Source organism: Rana temporaria, chromosome 6, assembly GCF_905171775.1.
Source record: "Rana temporaria chromosome 6, aRanTem1.1, whole genome shotgun sequence".
Taxonomy (NCBI): domain Eukaryota; kingdom Metazoa; phylum Chordata; class Amphibia; order Anura; family Ranidae; genus Rana; species Rana temporaria.
The window spans coordinates 30,731,325-30,743,379 of record NC_053494.1 but is presented as its reverse complement, the minus strand read 5'-3'; the positions used below and the strand labels follow the sequence as shown (position 1 = coordinate 30,743,379).

The following is a 12,055-nucleotide window of genomic DNA, read 5'->3' as shown; positions in this document are numbered from 1 at the left end:
TACAGTACTGTGCAGATGTCTGAATCTCTCTTATACCTGTATTTTTTCTATATTACAAAAAAAAAAAATTTAGTACACAAAACTGAATTTTTTAGATCTGGTTGGAAACAACTGAATTTCCATGGCTGAACGACGAGTGGGCATTATTATTGGGATGAAAATCAAGCAAGAAAAAAAATCATACTGAGGCTGTGAAGAAGTTAAATGTTCTCCCACAAAAAAGAAAAAACACATTTTCTACTGGTTACAGACCAAATCCTAGCGAGTTTGAACATGCCTGCTACATCCATTCAAGAATGTCCCCCCTCCTTTTTCCAGATGCAGTGCAACCACGGCAGACCTGGACCAGCTATGCAGAGACCTGTAGACAAATCTCTGATGATACTTGTGTGTGCCTATGCATGTCACCCCATGTATACACATCTGAGGATCCCTCACATTTCCCCCTGGAATTTCACTGAAAAGCAGCCGAGTTATTGTTTTATAAAGTAACACATGGCCCTATAGCGACTCCTGGCTACCATAATATTATCCATAGGCTATAGCAATCACAACCATTTGTATCCAACTGGACAACACAGCATAATCAATTTTAATTTAAAAAAACAACGTAAGGGGGTGTGGCCGCGGCATGAGAGCGAGTGGACGTGCTTGAGCTGAATTCCGTCCGACCCACTCCTTATTATCGCTCCTGCAGCAGCTCACAGAAGGACACAGCCCGCCAGAAGGGATGCCATTGAAGCGGAGACCATTCCCGGTGAGACCTGGGAAGTCAGTGGCTCAGCTGCACGTGGGACCCCATACACATTTTAGCAGTGCCACCCTCGCCACATCCATCCACCCCCTGGCCCCCCCACCCGCACCTCTGCTAGGAGCATGGACATAGGAGAGGCCCTTGGGGACAGTGAAATGTGGTCCCATATTCTTTCCCTCCACACCAGGGCAAGCAGATACAGCCCACAATGGGGGTAGAGTGGAGGCTCTGGAAGCATCGGTGGAAGACATCACCCTTACTGTGCAAGCTCTGCAGACACACTGCAAAGTACAAGACCAAAGAATTTACTCTTTGCTTGATCAACTTGATGATGTGGAAAATCGTAGCTGCAGGGTGAATATTCGCATTAGGGGCCTGCTGGAGGCTACAGCACATAGAGACACAGTCCCTACTCTTTAAACAGATCTTGGGCAGGGAGGCACCTGATCACATTGAAATTGGTTGTACCCATAGTGCCTTCAGATGACCCGGACAAACACTGAGACATCATTTGTAAGCTGCACAAATACTCCTTGAAGGAACGTATCATGTTCCATGTTAGGGGGGTCCGCCACGTGGATTTTGATGGAGCTAAGTTGTCCCTGTTTCCGGATCTTTCCAGATGCACGCTGATGCAGTGCAGAGCCCTTAAACCCTTGCTGGAAGTCCTGAAAGAGGCCCATTAGATTTATCGTTGGGGATTTCCACTCAGCCACTCTGTCCTAGTCTCTATAAATACGTAGTAATTTCCTTTTATTTATAATTTTTTTATCAACTAGTTTTAAAAATATACTGCATTAATTTTATCCATGCGTTAGATCACGCGCCTTTTTCCTCTTTTTTCACTTGGCAAGAATTACAGCAGCCAGCTATTTTTTTAAGCACCTGATTAGAGCCAGAGGCTCTAATAGGCTTCAAAATAGGGTGGGCTCGGGACGTAGAGAGTGTGACCAGAGCCTACCCAGGTATGCTGCAACAGCGAATAAATATTTGCTGTTGCAACACTGCTCCTCCTCCCGGCCAATCGGGAAGTGGGTCTGATACCCGTCACCCGATTTGCAGAAAGGACTGACAATCCTATTGCAGAAGCGAGGAGGAGAAGAGCCGCTGGGCGATGCCTGGATGCCGGTCCACGCGGATGCCTAAGCACCCCCACTCTTTTGATGCCCGATCCCTGCAGCTGCTCCTCGGATGTCTGCCAATACCCACCACCTAGATGGGGTAAGTGCCGGTGGACTGACCGGCAGACAGTGGGTGGGGTTCGATTGTTTGCCACCCCCCCAAACAATAAAACACCAGCAGCCACTGATATAGAGCGATCTCATTGTTAAACACTGACATTAAGATTTTGGCGAAGATCTTAGTGAATCGGCTAAAGACAATTTATCGGCGGTAATTCACTCAAACCAAACAGGCTTCATAGCGGTGAGGGAGGTTAGGGACAACTCCAACCGAGCTATACAGCTAATCCATTTGGGCAAATTTACAACAGACCGGGTTACCCTGCCTTCTACTGTCCACTGACGCCGAGAAGGCTTTTGACAGGGTGGACTGGACATATCTTCAGGCAGTGCTGTCTAGATTGGGCCTTGGCCAAAACATGCTTAGGTAAATAGGCTCCTTATATAGTTCTCGGGAGGCTCGGGTCAAGGTAAATGGAATTCCCTCTGGTACTTTTCCTATACGGAATGGGACGAGACAGGGGTGCCCCCTGTCCCCGCTTATTTTTGCCCTTACCCTGGAACACCTGTTCAATATGATCCAGCTAAACCCTAACATTAAGGAGTTTTGGTGAGCCAAATAGGAATAAAAACAAGACAGATGTAACCTTTCCCCAACCCATAGAAACTTGGAAAAAAGGTTCTGGCTGAAGTTCCATTTATTTATGCTCAAGAATTCATGATCCAGATTCAGAAGGTCAATCAAGGCCATACACCACCAAGAACCAGCGCATAGCCGAGGCAGGGATCACAGGTGTTTGCACTCAGCTGCGGCCAGGAAGCTTGTAAAAATGAATGACAGGCTGACAGGCGCTGTGGCTGTTCACATGTAAACAGACATCTGACTTGTGATCCCTGCCATTGACATCTGACCTGTGATCCCTGCCATGGACATCTGACCTGTGATCCCTGCCATGGACATCTGACTTGTGATCCCTGCCATGGACATCTGACTTGTGATCCCTGCCATGGACATCTATCTGACCTGTGATCCCTGCCATGGACATCTGACTTGTGATCCCTGCCATGGACATCTGACCTGTGATCCCTGCCATGGACAACTGACCTGCGATCCCTGCCATGGACATCTGACCTGTGATCCCTGCCATGGACATCTATCTGACCTGTGATCCCTGCCATGGACAACTGACCTGTGATCCCTGCCATGGGCAACTGACCTGTGATCCCTGCCATGGACATCTGTCTGACCTGTGATCCCTGCCATGGACATCTGACCTGTGACCCCTGCCATGGACATCTGACCTGTGATCCCTGCCATGGACAACTGACCTGTGATCCCTGCCATGGACATCTATCTGACCTGTGATCCCTGCCATGGACAACTGACCTGTGATCCCTGCCATGGACATCTATCTGACCTGTGATCCCTGCCATGGACAACTGACCTGTGATCCCTGCCATGGGCATCTATCTGACCTGTGATCCCTGCCATGGACATCTGACCTGTGATCCCTGCCACGGACATCTGACCTGCTATCCCTGCCATGGCTAAACGCAATTTTTTTAGTTTTGGATAAAGTGGAGATGGATTAGAATGCTTGTCTGGTTTTATTCCTGTTTATCATTATTAAAAAGTAAAAGTAAAGAAAATCCCACAGGAAGTTACTCACACTTCCTGTTTGGCTATGGAACAGGAAGTGATGGGAAATCTCTGAAATGGGACACAGATGAAAAAAAAATCTGACGGGTTAGGCTTTGCGTAAGTTTGGCCATAATATATGCGGGAAAACACAAAACGCGGCAAAATCTTGCTGCAAAAAAAAAAACGTTAAAAGCTCCTAAACTCAAGTTTAGGAGCAGCTAGTGTACATAAAGCCTTATAACTATCCCTTACTCTATCCAAAATGAAAAAAAAAAAAGTTTTTTCCTATAGTTCCACATGAAGGAAAGGCTGGAGGTCAGCATTAGAATGTATAGTTAGCCGCTGGCCTGGAGTTTTGCAAACGTGGGTAATTTGGACTAGGCAAATTAAGTCAGCTGCCTAAGCAGAGGTCAACTTCAGTAAAAATGACACTGCAAATCTTAAATGCAAAGATATAAGATATACGACGCCTTGAAAAAGTATTCATACCCCTTTCAATTTTCCACATTTTGCCACGTTACAACCAAAAACGTTAATGTATTATATTGTGATTTTATGTGATAGACCAACACAAAGTGGCACATAATTGTGAAGTGGAAGGAAAATGATAAATGATTTTCCAAATTGTTTACAAATAAATATCTGAAAAGTTGCATTTGTATTCAGCCCCCTTTTTATACCCCTAACTAAAATCTAGTGGAACCAATTGCATTCAGAAGCCACCTAATTAGTAAATAGAGTCCACCTGTGTGTAATTTAATCTCAGTATAAATACAGCTGTTCTGTGAAGCCCTCAGAGGTTTGTTAGAGAACCTTAGTGAACACTCAGCATCATAAATGCCAAGGAACACATTAGACAGGTCAGGGATAAAGTTGTGGAAATGTTTAACTGCTTGCCGACCTGCCGCCGTCATTCTACGGCGGCAGGTCGGCTCTCCTGTGCGAGAGCCCGTCATACTACGTCGGCTCTCTCGCAGGCTACCAGGGGCGCGCGCGCCCCACTGCCGTGCGCGTGCCCGGCGGGCGCGATCGCCGCCGGGCACACGCGATCGCTCGTTACAGAGCGGGGACCGGGAGCTGTGTGTGTAAACACACAGCTCCCGGTCCTGTCAGGGGGGAAAATGCTGATCTTCTGTTCATACAATGTATGAACAGAAGATCAGTCATTTCCCCTAGTGAGGCCACCCCCCCCCCCCCCCACAGTAAGAACACACACCCAGGGACATACTTAACCCCTTCCCCGCCCCCTAGTGTTAACCCCTTCACTGCCAGTGGCATTTTTATAGTAATCCAATGCATTTTTATAGCACTGATCGCTATAAAAATGTCAATGGTCCCAAAAATGTGTCAAAAGTGTCTGAAGTGTCCGCCATAATGTCGCAGTAACGAAAAAAATCGCTGATCGCCGCCATTACTAGTAAAAAAAAAATATTAATAAAAATGCCATAAAAATACCCCCTATTTTGTAAACGCTAGAACTTTTGCGCAAACCAATCAATAAACGCTTATTGCGATTTTTATTTAAGAAAAAATATGTAGAAGAATACGTATCGGCCTAAACTGAGGAAAAAAATTTTTTTTTAATATATTTTTGGCGGATATTTATGATAGCAAATAGTAAAAAAATATTCATTTTTTTCAAAATTGTCGCTCTATTTTTGTTTATAGCGCAAAAACTAAAAACCGCAGAGGTGATCAAATACCACCAAAAGAAAGCTCTATTTGTGGGAAAAAAAGGACGCCAATTTTTTTTGGGAGCCACGTCGCACGGCCGCGCAATTGTCAATTAAAGCGAAGCAGTGCCGAATCGCAAAAAGTACTCTGGTCTTTGACCAGCAATATGGTCCGGGGGTTAAGTGGTTAAAGCAGGGTTAGATTATAAAAAATATGCCAAGCATTGAACATCTCACAGAGCTCTGTTCAATCTTTCGGAGTTCTCTTGGATCTCAGGGCTCTCCTGTTTCACACAGCCTTGTAGTTACCCATTTTAAGACCGCAATACATATAGCATAAGCTATCAGCCAAAACCCCAATATTTTTTTCAGCCGGCCAGTCTCTTTCTCATGAAAGCAGTTTGAGTGGCTAATTAGCCACTGGATCACCTTTTCGGAGCAGCAGGAGGGGTCGTCCCCCCATCCCGCCACCTGCTGGTGTTTCTTTGGCTTATCGTTCTTATCGGTGAGCCCGGGAAACAATCCAACAGTTTGCACGGCTGGCCATAGAGGAGAACAGAGGGAGGAAGTAAACTTTTTTTTTAAAGCAAAAGATCAAACACTTTTTTCGATCTTTTGCTTTTAAAGGTAGAGGAGAGATTTGGGGTCTCCATAAAGAGGACCTGTCATTCCTTATTTCTATTACAAGGGATGTTTACTTTCCTTGTAATAAGAATAAAAAATATAAAAAATAAATAAAATTACAGCCCCTTTCACACGGGCTGTCCGAACAGGCAGTTTTTCCAGCAGACCTGATCGGAACCTCCAGTCTCTTCTATAGAACACATGTCTGCTGACATCCACCGCTATCCGATCCAATCCTGTCCGCCAAAAACAGACAGATGGAGGTCCTATTCCCCATCCGTCCATTGGATCCGATGGAAATCCACAGAGGAGAGCGGGACTGTGTCCGTGTCCGCTCTGCGTACACGGACCTGTCATCTGCCTGCTCAGAGAAGATTAGCGGAGAGATCCCCTGCTGAGCAAGCGGATTCTGCTTAGCAGAGGTGGCCATGTGAAAGGGGCCTAAAGGGACAGTGTAAAAATAAAATAAATAAGAAAAAAAATTTTTTTAAGTGCCCCCATCCCTCTGTGGCCGCAGGCAGAAGCAAACACATACGTAAGTCGTGAGGTATCACTGTGAATGTTAGAGCAGGAGCAATAATTCTAGTGCCAGGCCTCCTCTGTAACTCTAAACAAGTAACCTGTAAAAAAAATTAGGTGTCGCCTATAGAGACTTTTAAGTATCGTAGTTTGTCCGCATTCCACAAGCATGCACCATTTCAAAGCATGACATGTTAGGTATCTATTTACTCAGCATAAAATCCGATCTTATATTGTACCAAAAAATGTGGTTATATATTGTGTTTTTTTGTTAAATTTCATTAAAATGTATTTTTTCCCCCTCAAAAAATGAAAAACAGCTGCGCAAATATAATGTGGCATAAAAAATTGGTCGCCAATTTACTCTCTAGGGTCTCTGCTATAAAATATATATATAATGTTTGGGGTCAAAGTAATTTTCTAGCAAAAAATTTAGATTTTTATTTGTAAACAAAAAGTGCCAGAAAAGGCCTGGTCTTCAAGTGGTTATAGCACCCAGCTGCATAGTCCCACTCCTAGCCTTTCATCAGGGGATCACCTGGCACCGCGGGCTCTCTCACTCCAAGATTTACAGATTACCTCAGTCCCCTGGACTCGCCTTCTCTCCTCAGCTCTCCCAGTCCTCCAGATTCACTTTAACTGTCCTGACTCTCTCAGTCCTGTGGGTAAGGAATCTCTCCGCCAACATGAAGTGCTATCTCCAGAGTAGAGCACCTCTCGTAATAGGAGAACGCCTATTCCTGGATGGAGCACACACCTGTCACCTGAAGGCAGCCCTGAGCTATAGCCAGACAGTGCTTATAACAAGTGTGCACACCTGCACACCCCCACAGCATGCAAGTCTCCAGAAAGACCTGGACACAGGATTGGAGGCTTCATCCCACCTAAGATTTTTTGAAGCTTCCAGACTCTGGACCCTGATCTGGTATTAGAAAACTGAAAACATATAGCTAGATTCACAAAGAGTTAAGCCGGCGTATCAGTAGATACGCCGTCGTAACTCTGAATCTAAGCCGTCGTACATTTAAGTGTATTCTCAAATTGAGTTACACTTAAATGTAGCTAAGATACGACTGCCTGCGCCGTCATATCTTAGCTGTCTAGTTTCGCCGGCCGCTAGGGGCGTGAACGCTGATTTACGGCTAGAATGCGTAAATCAGCGAGATACGCCTATTCACGAACGTACGCTTGCCCGTCGCAGTAAAGATACGCCATTTACGTAAGGCGTTTTCAGGCGTAAAGTTAGTCGAACAAATAGCTGGCCTAGCCAATGTTTAGTATGGCCGTCGTTCCCGCGTCGAATTTTGAAAATTTTACGTCGTTTGCGTAAGTCGTCCGTGAATGGGACTGGACGTAATTTACGTTCACGTCGACACCAATACGTCCTTGCGGCGTACTTTGGAGCAATGCACACTGGGATATGTTCACGGAAGGCGCATGCGCCGTTCGTTAAAAACGTCAATCACGTCGGGTCATGGTTTATTTACATAAAACACGCCCACCTCTTCACAATTTGAATTAGGCGCGCTTACGCCGGCCCATTTACGCTACGCCGCCGTAACTTAGGAGGCAAGTGCTTTGTGAATACAGCACTTGCCTCTCTGACTTACGGCGGTGTAGCGTAAATACGATACGCTACGCCGCCTCAAAAATACGCCGCCCTACGTGAATCCAGCAGATAGTCTTCTCCACTCAGACACAAAACCCTGGAGCCCCACACTCTGCATTAGTGCAAACTCTGTGTCGGTTTTCCCTGTACTTACACAGTGGCAGGGCCTAACACTGTCACAATGTATAGAGTTGTACCTGATACTGCCAGCAGAGAATATATGGCAATATTTTACGTGATAGGCCCATTTGGAGCTGCGTGCATTGAACCTAAAGATTATATAGTGATATACTGTATTTATCGGCATATAACGCACCTTTTCCCCCTTAAAATCAGAGAAAAATCGGGGTTGCAAGTTATACGCCAAACATCTGCCTCGGAGTCGGAGGGGAAGTGCGCCACCGAAATAGACAGAGCTGAGTGTACTGTGTACTTGGCTCTGCTCGCAGTCACGGCCAGTCCCGCCTCCTAGCATTTACGTCCCGCCATTGGACTGGTGTTATGTTCATCATAGGAGCCGGACCAGGGGGTGGGACTGCGAGACGAGCCGAGAGGAGCCGAGTACACAGGACATCTGCCTCTGTTTATCTCGGGGGCGCTCGTTCCCTCCTCGACAGGCAGGCAGGCAGATGGACACTGGTAATGCTGTAATTTGGACAAGGCTGCAAATGGACACTGGTAATGTTGTAATTTGGGCAAGGCTGCAGATGGACACACTTTTGAGGAAAGGCTGCAGATGCACACACTTTTGAGGAAAGGCTGCAGATGCACACACTTTTGAGGAAAGGCTGCAGATGGACACACTTTTGAGGAAAGGCTGCAGATGCACACACTTTTGAGGAAAGGCTGCAGATGGACACACTTTTGAGGAAAGGCTGCAGATGGACACACTTTTGGGCAAGGCTGCAGATGGACACAGATCATTCTGCAATGGTGGGAAAGGCTGCAGATGGACACTGATAAGGCTGCATTGATGGGCATTTAAAATGTAATTTTTTTTCTTAAACTTCCCTCCTAAACTTGGGGTGCGTGTTATACGCCGACACGTGTTATACGCCGATAAATACGGCAGTTGGATCATAAAATTTACGCTGGATAAACGCCAAGGACCAAATAATGTAATATGAGTTTCTGTTTTGAGGAGGTGGGGAATTCTGTAGAAAATGTATGGCATTAATAAAATGTCTTGGGGAAGGAAAACCATAAAAGACCATGAAAGCTTCAGAATATTACTGGGGCGTTCAGGTCATGGGAGAACCTAACAAGGTTTACTCAAAAAAACTGTTCAATCAGTAAAATGAGACCTCCGCCCAAAAAAAATCATTTAAGCCCCGTACACACGGTCGGACCAAACCGATAAGACTGGCCCGTCGGACCGTTTTCATCGGTTCACCTCTGAAGTGGCCGTACGGCCTGATATATGTACACACCATCAGTCCAAAATCCGAGCGGGTCAGAACGCGGTGACGTCAAACACATTGACGTGCTGAAAAAACGAAGTTCAATGCTTCCAAGCATGCGTCGACTTGATTCTGAGCATGCGCAGGTTTTGAACCGATGCTTTTCTGTACTAACCATCGGTTTGGTCCGATGGGGCAGCGGTCCATCGGTTCGGTTTTGAAGCATGTTTAGAAATTTTGGACCGAAGGAAACCAGACCGATAGCCTATACACACGGTCGGTTTGGTCCGATGAAAATGAACTTTGGTTCATTCTCATCGGACCAAACCGACCGTGTGTACAAGGCCTTACAGTTGGGTGGAGGGTGATAGAGACAGAGTAAAAAAAAATGCCCATACCATTTTAAAAGGAAATTCACATTTTCGGAAGTTCAGAAGATGTGTAGCTTTGCCAGCATTTAGTCTGGTCAAGGCTATTTTAGATGTCTAGTCTTGGTCGGTGTCCCCTCTAGGAAGATTCACTTTCCCTGACCTGCAAACCAATGTCACTGTGAATGAAAGTGAAGAAAAATACTACTTTATTTAATTGCCACCAGAACAGGAATAGCAGGAAAATCTTCCAATGGGGACATTTGTGTCTTCTCTTTTCCTGCTATATCAACAAGATAAGAAGTGGATAGAGATATCCCCCCAATAGTACACAGATTACAAAAAAAATCCACACAGCTTTCAGTCATTTCCTACTTTAGCCAAACTTGAAAAAAAAGTTTTGGCTTTAGATATGGTATGTAAAGTCATGAACCAGAAAGCATCCTCTCACATATAGGCATGATAGGTATAAAAACGTCTAGGAGTACCAGGCATATCTGGGTATGGGTCAAGTCGGAGTGGGAGACCACTTTAAAGCCCAGAGGCTTACAGTTCAAGTGAGGACGGGCAGAAACGTTGCTTGTGTATGGGCTCCCTAAGCAAAGTAACCCCAGTGCTCTCCTGGAATGAGGAATAATCCTCTTATTTTTGGGATATGTGACAAGTAAATACCTTCTGTTTTATGGAGGCTTTACTGTTCTACACACTAATTAGATTTGAGGGCTTTTTGATTCCTTAAGCTTATTCTCACTATAACCTGTATGGTTTTACTGTCTTGATGGGTCTGAAAGGAGAAGTATAGCCAAAGCTATTTTGGCTGTACTTCTTCTTTGGATCTCAGGAGTGCAACTTGTTCTGCACTCCTGTGATCCATTTTTAGCCGACAGGGGGCTGAAGCCAGTCCAGGCTCTGAAAAGATCCTGACAATATGGTTGGGATCCGCCCAGAAGCCTGGACCCACAGCTGGTTCATCCCTTCTGCTATCCCTGGAGAGCCAGAGACAGCTCCTGCCAGCCCCTCCACAGCCCAGCACTCCAGTAAGCGCTGGAGGGGTAGAGCAGAGAGCCGTAGTCACAGCTCTCTGCTCAGAGCGGAGGGGAGAACTGAGCAATCAGATGTCTTTTATCGCTCAGTTCTCAGTGCAGAGACGGTGGGGGAAGGATTCCATGAGTAAAAAAAAAAAAAAAAAAATCACCCCACTTTTCTTTGAAGCTTTAGTTCTAATCCACAGAAGCCTTGATTTCCATACACTACAAATGGATCCTAAGCTTTACTCAGCGATTACAGCAGATTGCAACGTTTCAGAGCCACGCAGGGCCCCTTCATCAGCCATGTGTCACCATTAAAGCAGAGTTCCACCCAAAAATGGAACTTCCGCTTTAAGTGCTGGTATGCTAAAAAACCTTTAGCCTTTAGAACCTTTTTCGACTTCAGAATGAGGGACAAATGAGCATACCTCCCAACGATGTTGTTGAGCGGGGGGGGGGGGGAATTCCGTGGCTTGGAGTTGTTGTGCGGGGAGGGGTGGGGGGACTGCGGAATTTACAGCGAATTTACGCGGGATTTAACGGTAATCGCGGGGGGGGGGTGCCGCGGGACTCTAGCAATGATCGCGGGACCGCGGGATTTACCGCGAATCGCGGGATAGTCCCGCAAAATCCGGGACGGTTGGGAGGGATGTATGAGCACATTTAGGATACGCCACTGACCCTAGCTGCTGTCTGGATAAAATATTATGGCAGGCCATATGTGGCCGTGGCCCGTGGTTTGGAGATCCTTGGTAAAAAGGAATGATTTGCATGTCCTGAAATGGGGAGTAATCCTCTTATTTTTGGGATATTAATGTGAATATCTTCTGTTAGAAGGTTTCACTGTGCAAATAAAGTACATAAAGCACAGCACACATGCAAGTGTCCTGCTTTACTGTACTGCAAAGCTTTGGAAGTGGCATCTTAGAGCTTCTACTGGAGAGGAAAGATTCTCACCTAGCTTAATACAGACTGCACAGGAGATCAACCAATGGTTGCCATGGCAACAACTCCAGGAAGGACCCGCACAACTGCTACAGGCCCTGTGTGTCTGGGAAAACAGTTACGGTTTAAAATGAACGCCATGACAATCTTTAATTGCCGAAAAGCTCAGCTAAAAAGACGGTAAAGCGCTGCAAAAATTAGCGGCGCTTTACCGTCATCACGGCCAGCGTCCTAAAAATGTGAAAGTGGCCTAAAGGAGAAGTATGGCTGAAGCTCCTGTGACCCGTTTTCAGTCCACAGCAAAGTATACCT

The 12,055-nt window shown here is 45.9% G+C and overlaps 1 protein-coding gene across 2 annotated transcripts in view; it reads right to left on the bottom strand.

Annotated features, from left to right (window-relative positions):
- The window catches only part of GLIS2 (GLIS family zinc finger 2), a 58,468-nt gene that overhangs the window by 29,737 nt on the left and 16,676 nt on the right, over positions 1-12,055 (bottom strand). Inside the window, exon 1 of one of the 2 annotated variants that reach the window (XM_040356577.1) lies at positions 6,973-7,246. The exons of the other annotated variant lie outside the window; for it this stretch is intronic. The gene's annotated coding sequence lies outside the window, so the exon portion shown is untranslated. Of the gene's footprint in view, positions 1-6,972; positions 7,247-12,055 lie in introns of those variants that run through there. 2 annotated transcript variants of the gene reach the window in all.